This window comes from Dipteris shenzhenensis, chromosome 16 (genome assembly GCF_047967505.1).
Source record: "Dipteris shenzhenensis isolate YYH24624 ecotype China chromosome 16, Dip_SZ_1.0, whole genome shotgun sequence".
Taxonomy (NCBI): domain Eukaryota; kingdom Viridiplantae; phylum Streptophyta; class Polypodiopsida; order Gleicheniales; family Dipteridaceae; genus Dipteris; species Dipteris shenzhenensis.
This window is the reverse complement of record NC_141611.1, coordinates 55437814-55458525: the sequence shown is the minus strand read 5'-3', so window position 1 is coordinate 55458525 and position 20712 is coordinate 55437814. Positions and strand designations below refer to the sequence as shown.

Genomic DNA, 20712 nt, shown 5'->3' with positions numbered 1-20712 from the left:
GATGCTTTCCATAACCATCTAATTGGCTAGGATCTTTGATTCCAAGTGCTAAAGCGTAAGTAGTGTATGTCAAAAAGTACCCTACCCTTGAGCACTGTTTCTTGGGCCATACCCAAAAATGTCAAAAGCAGATAATTTTTCAATTAATATAGCTTTTTCATTCCGCCAATTTACTAGGTACCCACCAACTAACTTTGACAAACATTTAAAAAAGTAGATAGCTATCTCTTCCTCATTACTTAATTGTCTGTGGTATATCAGAATCTTGGCAGATGACATCTCATTCATGTACTATGCAAGGGAAGACAACTGTCCAAGTCCCCTTTCTCGACTCCCATAGGACCTTCTTAGAAAGCTATCATCTTTAATATAGAACTACAGTATCAAAAAAGAACCAATGAAAAATATATACAAGTCATGATAAAAAAGATCTAGCAGAGAAAATAGTGAGATAGCATAAAAAAAGAAGCAATGAGAAATATATACAAATCATGATAAAAAAGATCTAGCAGAGAAAATAGTGAGATAGCATACCTTGATATTCTCATCATCCTCCAAAATTTTATCGGTCCAAAGATCAGTGCTTCTTTCCATGCTACTTTGTGTTTCCCTTTACTCCTTCACCTTTGGCTAAATATCCTTCTACTCCTCCAACTTTTGCATTTTGATCTTGTTAAAGGTCTCATCGTCCATATCTCCTCATCTACAATTTTCTTAAAGCACATCGCGAGTGCCTCCTTGGGATCAAATGTATCTTCTAGTACCATTAATTCATCGTCTTCAATTCCAACATCCTTATCTATGCTACATATTTGAGCAATTAAGGCCAAGGCATAATCTTCTCTGAGGTCAAAGATGATGCATATATCTGAGAGCAGATAATACTCTTGACCTTGAATAGTGAAGGAAGGAAGGAAAGGTATAGCTAGACTGCATGTCTCAAAATCTAGTCCTTCAGTAGACATAGCTCCATTCACTGTCTATGATTTTAAGGCTACAAGATCCAAGGCTGTAGCCTCCTTGCTCTCTTCCTCAAGATTAATATCCTCCTCATCTAGTTCTTGTGCCTCTTCTATATTTTTGCCTTTGTCTTCAATATGAGGTTCTTCCCCAGGATCTTCCATGGCCTCTTCTGGCACGTCTTCCGTACCTTCACGAGTTAAAAACACAGCAAAAGCAAGGCTTACCTCCAATAGCCTACATCCTTCACTATGAATATTACAAACCACTTTGTATTTTTCTAGAAAGCTATCAAACCTCCTATTGATGGGAATTCGAAGCTTTTTGTCTGTAATCAAATCCTTGGCATGGACATATGACTTCCCAGATATGGTTACTTTTTGTTTCTCTAAAATTTCTTGAAATCCTGCTAGGTCGTCTACTAAAATATCTTTGTGGCTCTCCAAAATTGTAGTATAATCGAGCTCTTTATTCCACATCTCATAAAACAAATGGTAATCTTGCTGAGCATCACACTTCTCAAGGAAATAAAAAAGTAACAAATCTGTAGGCTTTTGTGCTTCTTTTAATGTCTTCCCCTTCAATGGGACTATTGTTTTTACAAAACACATCCTTGGAACACTTGCTAGCTCGATTTTATCATTTCTCTCCTTCTTTCTTGAACTTCCCTCTCCTTGAAAAGGGAAATATTGTCCCTGGAACCTCCTTTTCGTCGACAGAATTGGCGATTGTTCTGGTAGCCCTTGCAATTTCAATAAGTTATACAAAACCAAGTTATAAAAAGAAATTCACTATCTGTATCCTCAATCTAAATGAAGCACCTTTCAATAAAGTTATACAATCCAAGTTATAAAAAGCAATTTACTGTGTCTCTCCACAATCTAAATGAAGCACCTTTTAATAAAGTTATACAATCCAAGTTATAAAAGCAATTTACTATCTCTCTCCACAATCTAAATGAAGCACCAACAATAAAATTATGATTTCCATATCCATGAGAAGAAAAGCTAAGTTCAGCGCATATCACACAAAAATATAATAATGCATAGTCCATTAAAATATTTACAGCATTGTTGGAAATTAATTTTATGAAAAGCATAAAGAAAGTATACTGGCTACATGCTTGTAGATGTCAATTATTGATGGGAAATAGTAATCGGAAACACATTCTCTTTTACATGTTTCAAATACAGTCAACAGTGCTACTTTTTAGAGCTCTTTTTGCCAACCTTGCTTGACTATGCCTTGTCTTTCTTCTTTTTTCCTTTCATTTTTGCCTCCACTTTATCTTTTCCATTTCCTTCTTCCTCGTCCTCTTCTTTCTTCATTTCCAAAGGTGTGTGTCCTTATCGTGTGATCTAGAATTGCATCTCATCAATTAAATCTTCTAAAATTTCTCGATCAGACTTGTCAGAATATGAGACATAGTGGTCAACGCCGTCTTGTGTGCTAGGGATGAGAAATGCTCTAGGCAGAGTTCCCGTTTCAATAGGGGGTCTGACAATATATCTATATTGAAGATATAGTTGTTCTAAATATGTTTTTAAATTGTATTTGGTTGGAGGCATTGGAACCTATGAAAATACATCGTAATTTTCAAAAACACATTGAAAAACAAAGGGGATGGAAAGGTGGTGAGAGAAAGAGACAAGGCACCTTCAGGACCTTCTATAGTATGCCAAACTTGATCACACCCAAGTGAGACGAATTGGACCAGACAAACTGGATTCCTCTTTTTCCTCTGTCTCTCTCTCTCTCTCTCTCTCTCTCTCTTGTGTCTCTCATTTGCCTCTTTCTTTCTGTTTCACGGATCGGATTCCTACACTTATCCTCTCTCTCTCTCTCTCTCTCTATATATATATATATATATATATATATATTTCTTTATGTAAAACATTGGGAGGTATATCTTGAAAAAAATGAGTGTTAGAGCTGAAGGAAAGTGATCCACAACATAAAGTATACAAAAAGTGAAATAAAGAATTGACCAAAAGTGATCGATGAGACAAGACTACCTCGAAGAGGGTGCTTCTTTCACTTTACGTCATTGTTTGTTCCCTCACTTTCTATCACTCTTGAAGGAGGGGCAATTCATTGTACATCCTCACTATCGCTCCCTCACTTTCCTTCCAAGACGATGGCCAATTATTGCATGACTACATTTATCGAACTAAAATTCTATCTTAGATCCCTTTAAAATGGACCCATGAGTGGAAAATCATTCGAGGAGGATATGTTATGAACATGGCTGCTTGATTTGAACTCACTAGAAGAGGTGAATATCTCTAGCTTTTTTTTTGCTTCACTGAATCACGTAACTCTTATGCTTACGAGCTAAATTTTTGTACAGGATATGGCAGCGGCGGCTAGAAGCTGTATTGAACAAAATAGTGAAGATGAGGAAAGCCAGGAGCAAAAAGAGGAGTTGTTGATTGCTTACAAGTTGGCAGAAGGCTGGGAGTGGAGAAATGGCGAGAGTAATATCCACTCTGGTAGCAGCAAGGAATATAGAGAAGGAGTTACAACCTTTGTACAAGTAAGAGCTCACAAGGGATTGGCTCTTTAAGAGTGAAGAAGATGAAGAAGATTGATTTTATAAGAGCACAAGGGACTTGCTCTTTAAGGGCACTCTCTTTGGTTCTTAGGCTGTGTGTGTCATAACAGCTGAGGTGCAATAGAGCTTAAAGGGGATAGAGAGAGAGAGAGAGAGAGAGAGAGAGAGAGAGAGAGAGAGAGAGAGAGAGAGAGAGAGAGTAACATGTGTACAAAAGAGAGCGATTAGGAGGGTTGGGAATTTCCCAACCCTCCTAATTGCTTTCTTTTGTACACTCTATATTGTGTGTAGAGAGAGAGAGAGAGAGAGAGAGAGAGAGAATAAGAAGGGCCCAGAAAGCCATGTATTCCCAAGGTTTGCTTTCAAAGGCTTGTTAGGAAAGTTTGTGATATGAACTTTGTGGGCCTTGGATACCGGTGGCAAAGAATAGCTATTTGGGCATTGTAGGTGGCTGTCGAGGACTTTTTCATAGAGTTTTTTCTTGATACATTTCTTCTTGCAGCCCACATCCATAGGGTGACAATCATCATGGCAAAAGATGTCACCTCTTTAAAGATGGTTAGATGGAGATCTGGATTGCAGCTCTTGAGCATTTGTTTGCATGTACCAGTTGCTTGCTGCTTTCTCTTCATCGCACTTATAGTGCTCTTGAGTTCATTCGCCTTCTAGCTCTCGTCTGCATTCAGCGTTATCTCTTTTCTTCTCCTTCACATCCGCATGGGAATGGCTCATGCACAGTATATCGATTCCCAATCAATTGATGCTTGCCTTCAGATGTTATGGATTCGAAGTTTCAACAGCATCGATTGGTAGAGGGTGCCTGTTCATACATCAGCATCGGCGCTTTGCCAGCAATTGGCGGTAGGATCTGCTGTGGAGTTCTTGGATGAGCATCGAGAGCTGACAGTTCAATTGATTTATCAGCATCTATTTTTGCCTGTGGATGGAGGGTTGTTCGCACAACCAATGTGTACACCGGCAGTGATGGAGGCAGAGTTTAGAGTTCATTCTAGAGTACAAGATGAGTAGGTGTCAGGATGCTGAGATGAGGGATCTATATCGCTGGATACTTGAATCAGTGTTCTTGTAGGCCAAAACTTACACTATCACTCCTCGAAATCGAGGGATGATCGTGGTTACTGTGAGGAGTAGGTGGTGCCATGGCTTGAATCCTAAAGGAACAAATTCATGTAGAGGCTTTATGTGTGGCAACAGCAGTAGATAAGAAGTAGGAAGTGAATTCAAAGATTGGGCAAGTCCTAGAGATACTATTCCCCCTACACCTGGAGTCTACAGTGCCTCGACGGTCTACTACCTTGGTACTCACTCTTGCGCCTGAGGGGTCTGCACAAGATGAAGCTGAGGGATCTACTAGAGGAGTGGCTACGAAGCAGTGGTAGAGGAAAAAACCTCATCTTCGTCAGGGGGTGGCCTATACCCTTGCCACCTTGACTCCTTCCCATGCATGTGGCACGGCAGATGCCTTCACCAGTGGGGTGGCATTCAAGTAGATTTCTGTGTCTACACGACTAGCATTACTGCCAGAACGAGTGACGATGACTCCAGCGACCATTGCATCGGTGATTTTCAACGGTATTCCACTGGTGGGTGACTACCTTAATAGTGGATGGAGCAGCTTCAGCAGCATTCAGTAAAATGCCGACTGTGGTGTCCTCTACAACAGTAGTGGCGGTATCTAAGGCGGTGCAAGTGTCAGCACCAGAGGTGTCCACAGTGATCTCTGAGTCTGCGGGTGTTTCTCCAGTGTCATCAATTAGGTTTTCTTTTCGAGCACAACCTTTGAATGTTCAGTTGCAATTTTGCTCATAGTTGCTTGCTCGGTTGGCCTCACAGTATGGAGCAGGTGGTGATTTTGTGAGAGTGACCAACTTAGAGGCAGAAGTCACGCAACTACAGATGGAAAATGAGACTCTGCAGATTTAGTAGGAGCAGGTGCGGCAACTGGAGGTCAAGGTGGCGGTACTTGAAGCCAGGGTTCAGGTGGCGGCGGAAGTACATTCGGAGGCCACTTAGTAGCTACATTCGGAGTATGTGTCGAGTAGAGTTGCTATGCCGACATACTACCGATGCACTGGTAGAGTACTTATGGGCCTTTCCGAGGAATGTCAATGTTAATATGGAGCAAATGGGCTCGCTCTTGGAAGCCCTCCAGGGAGATGTGCGGGTGGAATGGGACAGATAGGTGGCATGATGGAGTGCGGCTGTTGTTCCGCAGACATGTCGGGAGCTGGTTCCGCATGAATGCCAACCCAAGACAGATGGAGATGCAGGAGCTGTTGCGGGTTTCGGTCCACAAAAGGGTCCACAGGTGCCAACTAGTTCTGGATGAAAGGGGCCTAGTACATCTTCTAGTGGTGGTGGTGGTGGCGCAGATAAGGGGAAAGAAGTGGTTGCGGAGTCAGTGCAGATTGCAGAGGATTGGCAAGCCAAGTATGAAGAGTTGGCAGAAGGCATTGTGAAAGCCGTTGTTTGCAATAACAAAAGAGTGGATCACTACTACACATGGATCCTATTGCGACATTTACGTACCGACGCTTAGCGCGGACGGGGCACTAATCGTCGGTATGGAAAGCGCGTCCCGTAAAGCGTCGCTATATAGCGACGTTAAGTAAAAGTCGCTATATAGCGACGGTTATAAAGGTCGCTATATAGCGACTTTTAAGAGTCGCTATATAGCGACACTAAGATACTATGTTATAGCGACGTTTTTCAGAGATGTTTTTTACTTATATAGGCCTTAAAAGTTAGTTTTTTCCAATGACAAAATTTTTTAAATTTTCATACATGTTTGATCTCATAGAGAATAAAAATACGAGAGCATGTACATGTTTGATCCTTTAAAAGAATAAAAGTACAAGAACATGTACATCAAGTTCGAAGCTCATATATTCATGTCTACGTTTGAGACTTGGTTTCATCCTGAGCCAAGTCTAGTTTTCCAAACAAGTCTATCTCCAACTCTATATTGAGTTGATCTCCTATATCATCATCGTACGTTCACCATAGACTTGATCATCTTCTTCAATAAAGTCGGGTGATTCTTGATGATTGTCATCTTCTTTCTCAATATCATGATCTCCATCTTCCTCCCATATGATGTCATTATGCACATCTTCGTCTTGGCTCATATTGTGATCTTCATCTTCTTCTCTAAATCCATCTGGATCAATTGGATCCGGCATTGGTAGTGGCATCTCCATATCCACATGATCTCTATCTTCATATCCACATTGGTAGTGTGAAGGTATATGCACACCACCCTCCTCATCCTGTCTCAAGATTTCGTGTCGTGTACGCATGCAATATTAATCATGAACTCAAATAGCAATGACTTTTTGATGATCCATCACCATGTCCCTTCCATCTGCACACCTCTAAAGTCACAATACAAAATGCAAGGAAATCCTTTAAGATCCAAAAATTAGCCACCCATGAGCTCCTTCCCTCTCTTCTTAGATCAAGGGCCTTGAATTGATACTTTTAAGGTATAAGTGTCGCTATATAGCGACACTTAGGGTTAAAGGTCGTTATATAGCCACTTTTAGGGTTAAAAGTCGCTATATAGCGACTTTTAGGGTTAAACGTCGCTATATAGCGACTTTTAGGGTTTGAGTTTTTTAATGTTAAAGGTCGCTATATAGCGACGGAAAAGCGTCGCTATATAGCGACGGAAAAGCGTCGCTATATAGCGACGCTGTGGATTTAAACCAAAACCCGTCGCGATGCGCGGCGCTTTCTTTTGCACTCTCTAATTTCTATTGTAAGCAAAGCGATCTCTCCTCCCACCTATTTCCGACGACCTCCCACTCCATTCTCCACTCCTCACCACTACTCACCCCTCTCCTAGCTCTTGTGCTCCCCCTCCACCCTTCTCCCTCTTTGGTTTCTTGAAAGGAAGTTTTTGAAGAGGTGAGTCTCTTTGAACAATGTAGGTAGGTTTTCTGTGAGATTTCGTTTTGTGAGTGCTTCTCCTTGTATTGCTAAAGCTCCTTACTAGTTTTCATGCTTGATTTCAAAGGATTGAAACAAAAAACGAGATTTTAAGAAAGAAAGAAGACTCTTCTCTTTTGTAGGGCCAGTCCACAAAACACCGAGCGGGACGTACTATTCCAAGTAAGTGCTTCCTCTTTTTTCCATTTGTTATTTTTCTAATTTGCATTGGCTTGCAGCTAGCGCCTTAAGTGCTAGCTGCAGTGATGGGCGTAGGAACCTTCTCTTCCCCTCTCTTCCCTCTTCTCTCCTCTTCTTTCCCTCCTCTCCTTCTCCTTCTCCTTCTCCTTCAATCTTTCAATCTCTTTCCCCCTCTTTTTTCCTCTTTCGTTTCCCTCTTTTTCTCCTCTTTCCCCCCCTCTTTTCCCTCTTTCATGCTCATGCTCTTATGCTCATGCATAAGGATAAGCATAAGCATGAGCATAAAAGAAGGAGACATATGTCTCTTTTTCCCTCTTTCCTTTTCCTCTTCTTCTCTCTTTCTTTCCCTCTTTCCCCTTTTCCAATCTCTCTTTTCTTTCCCTCTTCTTCTCTCTTCTCCTCTTTCCCCTCCTCTTTTCCCTCTTTCATGCTCAAGCTCTCAGCTTATGCATGAGCATAAGAGCATGAGCATGAAAGAGGGGAAAGAGGAGAAGAGAGAAGCTTATGCATAAGACTCCTCTTATGCATGAGCATAAGAGAAGGAGACATATGCTCATGCTTATGCTTATGCATGAGCATAAGAGAAGGAGACATATGCTCATGCATAAGCATGAGCATATGTCTCTTTTTCCCTCTTTCCTTTCCCTCTTCTTCTCTCTTCTCCTCTTTTCCCCCCCTCTTTCATGCTCATGCTCTTATGCTCATGCATAAGCATAAGCATAAGAAAAGGAGACATATGCTCATGCTTATGCTTATGCTTATGCATGAGCATAAGAGAAGGAGACATATGCTCATGCATAAGCATGAGCATATGTCTCTTTTTCCCTCTTTACTTTCCCTCTTCTTCTCTCTTCCTCTCTTTTTCCCCCTCTTTTCCCTCTTTCATGCTCATTCTCTTATGCTCATGCATACTCATAAGCATGAGCATAATGCTTATGCTTATGCATAAGCATAAGAGAAGGAGACATATGCTCATGCTTATGCTTATGCATGAGCATAAGAGAAGGAGACATATGCTCATGCATGAGCATATGTCTCTTTTTCCCTCTTTACTTTCCCTCTTCTTCTCTCTTTCTTTCCCTCTTTCCCCCTTTCCAATCCCTCTTTCTGTTCCCTCTTCTTCTCTCTTCTCCTCTTTTCCACCCTCTTTTCCCTCTTTCATGCTCATGTTCTTATGCTCATACATAATCATAAGCATAAGCATGAGCATATGTCTCCTTCTCTTATGCTTATGCTTATGCATATGCATAAGACTCCTCTTATGCATATGCATAAGCATAAGCATAAGAGAAGGAGACATATGCTCATGCTTATGCTTATGCATGAGCATAAGAGAAGTAGACATATGCTCATGCATAAGCATGAGCATATGTCTCTTTTTCCCTCTTTACTTTCCCTCTTCTTCTCTCTTTCTTTCCCTCTTTCCCCCTTTCCAATCTCTCTTTCCGTTCCCTCTTCTTCTCTTCTCTTATGCATAAGCATAAGCATAAGCATAAGCATAAGAGAAGGAGACATATGCTCATGCTTATGCTTATGCATGAGCATAAGAGAAGGAGACATATGCTCATGCATAAGCATGAGCATATGTCTCTTTTCCCCTCTTTACTTTTTGTAATAACAAACTTTCTTTTGTAATTTAAAAAAAAAAAGCATTAGTGGGGCAAAACAGGGCTTGCTATGGCCCTGTTAGGCCCCACTAATGCTTTTTTTTTTACTTCTGTTAATCGTCGTTATATAGCGACGTTTACCAGTGTCGCTATATAGCGACGATTAGTAGTGTCGCTATATAGCAACGTTTAACAACGTCGCTATATAGCGACGCTTTATAGCGACGGTTCTTTTCCGACGCTTTTAGCGACTTTTATAACGACGTTTGCGCCCGTGAAAAAAAAAATTTTTAATGTAAAAAGCGTCGGTATTTTCGTCGGAAAAGGGCCTATGCCTTGTAGTGGATGCGTTGAAGCGGTAGAGGCGTTCACTATGTCTATGGTTGGAATTGTGCGCCCATTCCTTCAATCTGGCACTACATCCTCCTTGGTGGAAAGAAGCGAATAAGTTTTTGGGAAAGTTTTATAATAAGCATACACCTTTTCCTAGATTGCTGGATCCTCCTTCTTATGAACCGATGGTGATTCAGAGACCCGCAACAGCACAGGAATGATGGTAGCAATAATTACGACCGGGTGCTTGGATAGATGAGGTGCTACCCACAGAGCAGTGGCTTGAATAGTAGGTGGTGTATAGATCCAAGCCGCATCCTTTGCAGTGGATAGATCCAAGCCGCATCCTTTGCAGTGGATGATGGATTTGGAGTAGGATCGTAGACTAAAAATGTGGTTGCAGAAGAGACAGCTAGAGACTACTATGGTTGGTTCAAGTGGAGCGACAACGTAGTTGCAGATAGAGTTGTAGTGATGCAGGACTGAGCAAGGTGGGTGTCATTGATGCACTTGTTCGATACATTTCTAGTTCGGATGAAGAGTAGAACTACAATGATGGCTGTGAAAGGGCCTCGCATAATAAAGATAGGAGATGTTCAAAATGCGGGTTGCTTTTGAGCAGGCAACATCGAAGATGTCCGAAATGCGGAGATGCTTTTGGACAGGGAGGAGAAACAACAAAGGACGTTCAGACATGCATTTCGACTAATGAGAGTGGATTTTTTGTCTTCATACCTCATCCACTAATCTAGATACTGCAAAGCTAGAGCTACATGTTCTTGAGCGTCTAAATACACTGGGACCTACTATAAAGATAAGTTTTGCAAATGCGGAGTCGATGAAAGAGTTTACCCTAAAAGAAGATTGTCTCAAAGCAATCAAAGATAGAGTACGACAAGTTGTTGATATAGTTATCCTTGCAGGAGTCAAGTAGGTTTTTCTTTTTATATATGGATTTAGAAAACCACTCATTTTGAACACTGTTCTGAATTCATCTGTTGATTTATAGCTTACTCAAAAACAAGTTACATGAGGAGATTCAAGAAATGGTGCATATTATGGACCCAGCTATCTCCTTCAAAATGAGGGATCCCAGGGAGCCGGTGGACCAATTCACATATTGCAATTTTGAATTTGTGACCCTAATTGTCATCCCTTACCATTCAAAGAAAGTGATTAGTAAGTACATTGCATAAGGAGCAAGATTATTATTTTCAATCCACAAATTCTAATCTTTACAGCATTTATCAAATGAAGTTGACATTAGAGTTTAGCTATAATACATCTTCCATCAAAAGGATGCTTCTGCTTCAATTTAGTTACACATACTCATCGAGAGATCGATCTGTAAGTGAATTTGCAATGCCTTGAAAAAGTATTGCAATTTTTTAAAATAACAAATTATTTATTTTGTAGAAAGTTGTTGGTCTAAAGAGACTATCTTTTGCAATCAATTTCTATGAAAAAAATTCATCAAAGTTGGGTGCAATTGAACCGCTGCACTTGGACATAAGACATAAAATCCTTTTCCCTCTCAGTACTTTTTTAACATTAATTATAATAATTTTAGGCTTACAAGCAACTGGATGGTTCACAAACACCACAACAATATGATGCCCACTCTTGTGGATGGAGGGTCCTTATAAACACCAAGTACATTTTGGAGGCTTATTTGGGAAGAGATACACCGGGTCCCATAAGTACCATTATTGATGCATTTGAAATTTATACATAACATTAATCTTAACATAGAACTTGAAACTAAGTTTTGTTTGCGTATCTACAAATGACAAAAGAAAGCTATGATGATCAATTTGTGTTAAACTTCAAAACTAGGATGATCTTAGATCTCCTTCAATATGCCTCCTCGTTACCACAAGAGAAAAGCAGGGAGGAGGAAAGCTCTAAGAAAGTAGATGAGGGATAGAGCTCAAAATTGATGGAGGACCTCACTCGAGAGAAGGATGAGGACCCTTTGATAGAACTAAAGGACCCTAAGGCCCAACCTTAGATGCCTCTACAATCCACTGAGCTTGGACATGAACTTGGACATGAGGACCCTCATCTAGCCCCTCAAACTATTGAGCCTGGACTTGAGGATCGTGAGCTCCTTCCCCATCCATTTACTGAGCTTGGACTTGATAATCCTTTAAGTACTTTAGAGCCTCCTAGTTGAGTTGCATTGTACTCTTGAAAGTCTATAATGCATAATGACATTTAATAAAATTCATCTATATATGAGACTCTGGTTTGTAATCCATAGAGCACGAGCGAGCGAGCGAGAGAGAGAGAGAGAGAGAGAGAGAGAGAGAGAGAGAGAGAGAGAGAGAGAGAGAAAGAGAGAGAGAGAGACTTGACTCATGAATATAGATGTATCTATTACAAACTTTTAATGACAAATTGTTACAATACCAAAAAAAGTGATTCTCCATTGTTGTTTGTAAATGATAAAAAATATAGTTATAATGCTTTTTATGGCTGTAACTTTAGAGCCAAAACTATTGTATAGCTTCTCTGATTCCAACAATATGAGCCTAGAAATGTACAACTGCTAGAGTGAAGGCGAGATTAGAACATGGAAGAGAAGGTGGTGGACGAGGAAAAGGCACAATAGTAGCTCCTTGGTCAACCTTCTTCATAGGATCATCCTAGGTGTTGGATGCCAACTCTTCATAGCGTCCACCATCACCTAAATGGCAGTGATTTTCTGAGAATCATCAGTTTGTTTGACATTATAATGTATAATTTTTATATGTTGCCTCACAATTGTAATCATGAATTTTGAATTATCTTAATAATTCCATTTGGGATATCTCTACACTGAATTCTCCTTTCCCTTCACTAGAATACTTGTCAACATGTAGTGTTAATCACTCGTTAATCAATGATTCATTCAAGAATAAATTAAAAAATTGAGTAATATTCAACTCTTTGTTTACCTTCTTGTTGTTCAGAATGAATGAGAATCTTTTTGCAACACTACCCTCTGTCTCCACCTAAATGTCCTAGCGTAATTGAGCAACTGTGCAACATTGTCTGTGATATAATTCCCAAAATAAATTCTTGTTCTCATTAATGGTGATATCCAGTGCTTCATTCTCAGGACCAAAAGAGTTTAAATCTTGATCCATTGGAATGAATTGGTTCCCAATCATTCTACTACATTTATAGTAAAAGGTTAATATGAAATTTTGAGTGGCAATCATGTACTTAAGTTTAATGGGGTTGTGCACAACCTCACAATATAATTGGTTGGATGTTATCATGTCCCAACCATAATCAAAGAAGTCAAGAATTCTTTCAACACCATTTGCATTATAAGTGAGCATCGTCTTGCAAACCTTGATAGGAAATTTATTGAATAGATCTCCAAAGACTATTATTGGCATGCAAAAAGTTATTTTGTTGATTCTACTAGCAATCCCTTGCCATAAGGATTGTTGTACTTCTAAAAAAAAACCTGGCTCTATATGACTTTGTTACAGTACCATGAGGAATTGCCCAATCAATGGTATTCCATGCTGGGAGAGCTAGTTTCTTCAACACACCATATGTGTTGGATTTATCCAATAGTTGGTAAAAAATGATAATAAAAAAAGACTCCTAACTGAGCTAACTGTGTTGCCGATCTACCTTGATATTGCAACTCTCCTATGGACCCATGTAACACATCCATGAATCCTAAAATGCATTTAGTAGGCTGCCACTACTCATAAGATGAAGGATATATATCTAAAAATAAAAATAAAGACATGGAGGTTCAGGAAATTCTCTTATTATGAAATATAAATTCTCAATGAAGTGACTTACAATTTGGTTTGTGTTGTGGAATAAGTTGGATAATTCTCTGGCAACACAAACTCTCTATGCATGTATACATGTTGAACCAATATTTCCTTTATTGATTTCATCCCCTCCTTGGTTCTAAAATCTTTCACCCTACCCTTCCAAGATGCCAAAAAGTGATTACTTGAATGTGGCTTCCTTCTTCTGTTTGTTTGCATGAGCACCCAACTTCCTTTTGATATAGTCGGTCTTTGCCAGGAGCCATCCACAGTAACCTTGTTGGCAACATCGATGGAAGATATAGAGGAAAGAGGTCGATGAGTGAGGGAGCTCATGTCTATAGCTTCGTCCTCAACAGTTTGATCAACACCACGTTTGGCACAAGAATGGTTCTGATTATCGATGCATGCCATTGAGACTAGTATCCAAACTTTTACTTAAACACTTGATAACTCAATGGACATATCAAAGAGCACAAATTATACTCCTTGCATAAGCATGATCTTTTTATTCAGAACTTTAAGAATATTATCAAAGAGAGAGAATTGATAAAGCAATGACATCATTCTCGTACCTTGCGCTTCAATATTATGATCAACAAAGCTTCTTGAAAAACTAAGACCAGTCATTGTGTTGTCGTCCCCATGAAAAACTTTCAAAAGTTATATTCCATTTTGCAGCATCTTTATAAATACACTCTTGTTCACAAAAAACTGAAAGAATATTATCCAACTTAACACTTTCACATCTTAAATCTCAAAAAGAGAGATTGAAAAAGCAAAGAGCTCGCTTTTGTTCCTTACTCCTTGATATTTTGATAAATAAAGCTTCTCAAAGAGTGAGGTCTTGTCAATGGTTTGCCATACCCATGAAAAACTTGCAAAAGTTATATTCTAGTCTCTGCAACATTTTGATAAACACACCATTTTGCACAAGCATAGATTAGATTCAAAGAGAGAGATTGGCAAAGAAAAGAGCTCGTTCTTGTACCTTGCTTCTAGAGGTACTTCAAGTTACTAGTTTGCCATCGCTGCCCAAAACTCGTGGAAGGAAACCCAATCTATAGGTTGAAGGAATGTATACGAAGAAGCAACCGAGAGAGAGAGAGAGAGAGAGAGAGAGAGAGAGAGAGAGAGAGAGAGAGAAAGAGAGAGAGAGAGAGAGAGAGGGAGAGAGAGGGAGGGAGGCAGAGGGAGAGGGAGGGAGAGAGAGAGCGGGAAGAGTAATTTGGGAGGGGAGGGTAGTTTGGGAGGGAAAGCACATTTTAGTTGGTGATGTATTTTGAATGAGACATTGTCAAATAATAGAATCGTGTCAGTAGCTCAATCAAATTTTTTATTTGTTATTGATAGTTGTACATGAATAAAATATTCTCTCTTACTCTAACAATCTAGGTACAATTCAAAAATTTTAAAATTTCCCCGTGTTATGTTGGCCCTATGGCCATTGGTTGAGAGCTATTTTTCATTTTGGCCAAAAGGCCCAAAATGTGAGCTCCCTTTTTCCTAATGGTGATTGCCGTTGCATACCCCACACCAAAAATTCTCTCTCCTGGGAAACAAGCGGGGGTTACTCGGTGTCTCCTTAGAGGTTCTGGACTTCCACTGCTGACCTAGCTGATTCAATAGGTTGGAGGCCAACTCATTGATATCCAAACCCTTAAGTTCATTGTTCTCCTTCTTGGTAGGCTCCATACTAGAAGACCTTACCGATAGTGATACCTTAGATGGAGTTGTAGTCTTGTCTTGGACAACCGTATCCATCATATTATCACTTATACAGATGGATACCTTGCTGCAGAGTTCAAAGGAAGTGGGATTAATAACCATTAAGTGGTCATGCAACTACCAATTTGATGAGAAAGCATGGCACCAATCATACGTCGCTCATCCTCTCATGTGGTTTGCATTGGGAATTGAGGTGTTTGATTCTAGCAATGTAACCATGGAGGGATTCCTTGTCATTCTATTTCACCTCATATAACTAATTAATTAGGCTCCACTTATGGCCCCACTCAGGGGGCAAACCCTACAATGAAAGCTTTTTGTAATGCCTCCAGTTGACTTTATCTTAAGGGTTGAGGGCCCTATACCATTGGCTTGCCTTGCCATCTAGACTAAGGCCAAAAGCATTAACCATTTCTAGATCTGCCAGTGCACCAAATGCTTCACATATTTCATCGAATCGCTTTGTGTGGGAGACTAGATCTCCTTCCCAAAGGAATTTAGTTATCAACTTGGAAATGGCTATGGCTTGGCTTTGAGAGGGATTGGTGATCCTTGCTAGAAATATGACTGTGGTCAAGGGTGGGGCGGCCCCTCCAATCTGAGTCACAGAATCTGGTCAAGATGTTGCCCTTGGTATAGGTGATGCCATAGTCAAGTGTGCCTTTGATTTATTTCAGCACCCGCATCCCTGCCCTACAATGGTTCTCCTGGGGCTTATTGGAAAACCTGCTAAGTACACCAGTCGCAAAATTGATGTCCAGCCGTGTGTTGCACAGGTAAAACAAGTTGTCCACAAGCCTTTTGTACTTTGCTTCGTCCACCAGTGGTGATGAATCCTTGTTTGAGAGCTTCGCGTCAACCTCCATAGGGGTACCAATTGTCTTGCACTTAGCCATGCCGAATGCCTTTAGTATCTCTCCAGCATGCTTCCACTATGAAATGAAGATCTGTTTCGGCTCCTGCCAAAATTCAATCCCCAAACAGAAATGCATCAGTCCGAGGTCTATCATTTCAAACTCTCTTCCTAGAAAATTCTTCATCTGCGAGATCTTCTCTTCATGGTTCCCTGTTATGACAAGGTCATCCACATAAAGGACCACGATCATACACCTACCTCCTTCTCTGAAGATATACAAATTTGCATTAGATGGGATCCTCTTGAATCCGTTTTGCAGAAAGTAGGCATCAATTCGTTGGTACCACGCTCGTGGGGCCTGTTTTAGCCCGTAAAGTGCCTTCTTCAGTTTGCAGACTTTACCTTCTGAACTGGGGATCTCAAAACCTGGTGGTTGTTCCACGTATACCTCCTCCTTCAGATCTCGATTCAGAAAGGCGGATTTCACATCCATCTGAAACACGGGCCAACTTCCCTGGGCAGCTAAAGCCAAAACACTACGAATTGTGGTAAGTCGAGCTATGGGAGCAAAAGTATCTTGATAATCAAAACCATGTACCTGTGCAAATCCTTTTGCCATGAGCCGAGCCTTGTACTTATCCGACATGCCATCGGACTTGTACTTGGTCTTGTACACCCACTTGGTTCCGATAACCTTGCGTTTTGGTGGTCGATCCATACGGTCCCAAGTGTTGTTCTTCATTATGGAGCCATACTCTGACTGCATAGCCTCCATCCACCTATCATCACCCTGTGCCTCTTCAAGACACTTGGGTTCATCAGCACGGATCACTTCTGTCATCAAAGCATAGTTGACCAAGTGTTCCTGCGCCCTTCTTTGCTCGTCTAATCTCTTGGACCGGCGGTGTTCGGATGGTTCCTCCTCAATGGTTGGAGGTTCTTTGCCATCCAAAAGCTGCTTTACCCACTTCAGGAATGGCCGTTGCCATTGTGGTTCTACAGGGTCTTCTTCATCTTCTTTGTCTTGAATCCTCCCAAGCACCGTTGGGGGAGTTCGGTCTGCTATTGGTGGCGGTACTGGATGGATATCCTGGTCCTGGTTGTTTGGGAAGGAAGACCCTCCTCCAATTGATGTGGCTATTATGAGAAGACCACATCATGACTTACAATTACCTTCTTGGTAACAGGGTTATAGAGATGGTACCCTTCGCCTCTTCACTGTAGCCAAAGAAAATACACTTCCGGCTCTTCGGTTCCCATTTGGTCCTGGTAGCATCAAGGACATGCACAAAATAGTCACATCCAAAAACTCTGAAATGTGCAGCTGAAGGTGTGCAGCTGAAGGTTCCTTACCAGAAAAGGCTTGTAGTGGAGTCATCCCATTCACAGCCTCTGTGTAGCTATGATTCAGGATGTAAACTGTAGTGTTACATGCTTCAGCCTAGAAACTAAACTGCAGTGTTACATGCTTCAGCCCAGAAAGTCTTTGGCAAATCTTTCCCTTTCATCATACTCCGGCCCATTTCACAGATGACGCGCATCTTGCATTCTGCTACTCCATTTTGCTGTGATGTATGTGGTGGGGGTTTTTGCCTCTTGATTCTGTGACTTTTGCAGTATCTTTCGAATTTAGTTGATGTGGACTCTCCACCTCTGTCTGATCTCAACTTCTTCACCTTCCTTCCCATTTCTTTCTCGACCATTACATGCCATTCCTTGAACCTACTAAAAGCCTCGTCTTTAGTCTTCAGGTTGTATATCCATATCCTTCTAATGTAGTCATCGATCAGCATCATAAAGTAATAGGAACCACCCAAAGCTTCCGTCTCCATCTTTCTGCAGAGGTCCGTGTGAACGAGCTCTAGAGGAGCCTTTGCCCTACTGGCCTCTTTAGGAAAGGGCTGCCGATGCTGCTTGCCTATCATGCAAGCTTCACATACATCAGGTAGATCTGAAATTTCTAGTAGGTCTGCAATCATTCCACTTTTATGCATCTCCTGCAAAGAACAAAGGTTTAGATGACCAAGCCTCTCATGCCACAGCTTAGTGTTCTTCACATCCGCTCGAGCACTTAAAGCTGAGAGTTTCTAAATGTTGTTGCGCCATGTACCTTTACCAATGACCTTCCCTTGGAGATCCAAAATCTGTGCACCATTCTTATCGAATTGAACTTTGAGGTCCCAATCCGTGATCGCAGAAATGAACAACAAGTTCCTCTTGATATCTGGCACATAAAGAACATCAGACAACTGTTTTACAACTCCATCTTACTTGAGAGCAATCGTACCTTTTCCTTTTGCTGGACATTTTGCATCATTGCCGACTGCTACCAGGATGTCATTCCCTACCAGCTGTAGAGAGGTATACCAATCCTTCCGATTGGTCATGTGGCGTGATGCACCACTGTCAATGATTCAAGGTTCATCCGTAGGTACATGAATTGCCTCTGTGCAAATCTCCTCAATTGCAATGAACAGCTCTACTGGTACTACGTGCGTGCTGTTGTTGGACTCTTTCTTTACTCCGTTCTTCTCATCTGCAATCTTCTTTCAGCACTCATTCTACTTGTGCCCTGCCTTGTTGCAATAGAAGCACTTGATCTTCTTCTTTCTCTTTTTATCATCAGAAGAAGATGGGTTACCAGAGTCCTTACCCTTACCTTTCTTTGATCTAGCATAGAAAGCCGAATCTTCTCCAATCCTCATCTTTTGACGCATCTCCTCCTACAAAAACATCACGTTGAAATCCTCAAAGTTGAGGGGCGGATTTCTGTTCTACGTATTCAGTGCCGTAATAAGACCATCGTACTTTGGTGGGAGAATCCGTATGCACCTTCGTGCTAGATTCTCATTGGTGATGGTGATGCCAATCGCAGTCATCTGATCGTGTAGATTCTTCACCCTGGTGATGAACTTCTCTACCGCTTTAGACTCAGACAACTTCTCGTTTGCGAGTTGAGACTCTAGATTTTGAATCCGCATCTGATTCATGGTCTCGTATTGATTTTTCAAGACCGTCCATGCCTCCTCTACTGTGATGACATGTTGAATTAATGCCATGATGGAATCACTAACACTGCAGAAAATAGAACACATCGCATTTGCATTTCTTCTTGTCCACGTGAGAATCTCATCCGCAGTTGGTACTATCTGTTGTCCTGCATTGGATCTGGTCTCGTAACCGGCCTCACATCCACCCCAGTAGCAGTGTCCCAAAGCTCATATGCGCTTAAGATGGTCTTCATCTTGAACTTCTAGAGTGGATAGTTAGAGCCGTCCAACAGACGAGAGAGTTCGAGGAATGCATGAGCTGAGTCATGCGAGTGCAAGAAGATGCTCTGGATATGGTATATCTAGGGGAGGATGGGGAACCTAAACCAGTCAAAATTAGTACATTGTTGATGGTTGAGTTCCATAGCGAACTGATAGCCCTCTTGAAAAACTTTTTCGATGTGTTCACATGGGATTATGTAGATATGAAAGGTCTGGATTTGAAATTCTACCAACATTGGGTGAACCTCAAACTAGATGTGACTTTGACAAAGATACAATGCTATCGTATGAATCCGCATGTGGCCAAGCAAGTGCGAGAAGAGCTGGAGCACTTGCTATGGGTGGTGGGATTCATCGCACAAATCAAGAACCCAGAGTGGATTTCCCTGATTTTCATTGTGCCAAAGCAGAATAAGCAATTGTGGATTTGTGTCGATTACCACAAGCTAAATGCAGCCATTGTACCCGATCCATTTCCTTTGCCGTACATGGATTCTATGCTAGACAAAGTGGCAGGGCATGAGGTATACTCCTTCTTGGATGGGTTTAGTGGGTACAATCAAATCAGGATGGCTCTGGAAGACCAACCCAAAACAACGTTCATCACTCTATGTCTGTATAGTCATGCAGTTTGGATTGCAGAATGCTTCCTTGACCTTTCAATGAGCAATGCAGGAGATTTTTGGGTCTTACTTGATAGAATTCATGTGGATTTTCCTAGATGATCTCAGTGTGTTTGGAGCATTCATTGAGCACCTAGAGCATTTGCGAAAGTGCCTCCAATGATGTAGGGAGGTCTCCTTCAGCCTGAACCATATGAAATGTGCATTTGCAATCCATAGCGGCTGACTCTTGGGGCATGTCATTTCAGCGGAAGGAATTGCAGTGGATCCAGACAAAGTGGCACTGATTATGCAAGCACTTGCTCCAACAACACCTAAGGAGGCTTGTGCTTTTTGGGTCAAATTCGATGGCATGGTAGACATATGTGGTTCCTGGCTCATCTAGCGATTCCCTTGAATGCACTTGCTCATGTGGAACTGAAGGCATTTGTGTGGACTGCAAAGTGTGACCAAGCTTACCAAAAACTCAAGATCCAGCTTTCCAAAACATCGGTGCTGATGTCTTCGGATTGGGAGAAGAATTTTCATGTATTTTTGGATGCCTCGGATAGAGCTATTGGTAGTGTCTTGATGCAAGAAGATGCGGAAAAATGGTATTGACTAGTCTATGATGCAAGCCGACGGCTCTCAACGACTGAAAAGAATTACTCTATCATGGAAAGCGAAGGATTGGGCATGATCTATTCAGTCAAAAAATTCTAGCATTATTTGTTGGGTTGACCTTTTGTATTCCATGTTGATCATTCCACATTGTTGTATTTGGTGAAACAGCAAAGTCTTACGAGTCGATTGGCATGATGGGTGTTGTTACTGTGCAGGAATATGACTTTGATCTTATTCAT

The 20712-nt window shown here is 41.2% G+C and overlaps 1 pseudogene; it reads right to left on the bottom strand.

Annotated features, from left to right (window-relative positions):
- Window positions 1–980: 980 nt before the first annotated feature.
- On the bottom strand, window positions 981–13805 carry LOC147893155 (uncharacterized; annotated as a pseudogene).
- Window positions 13806–20712: the final 6907 nt, after the last annotated feature.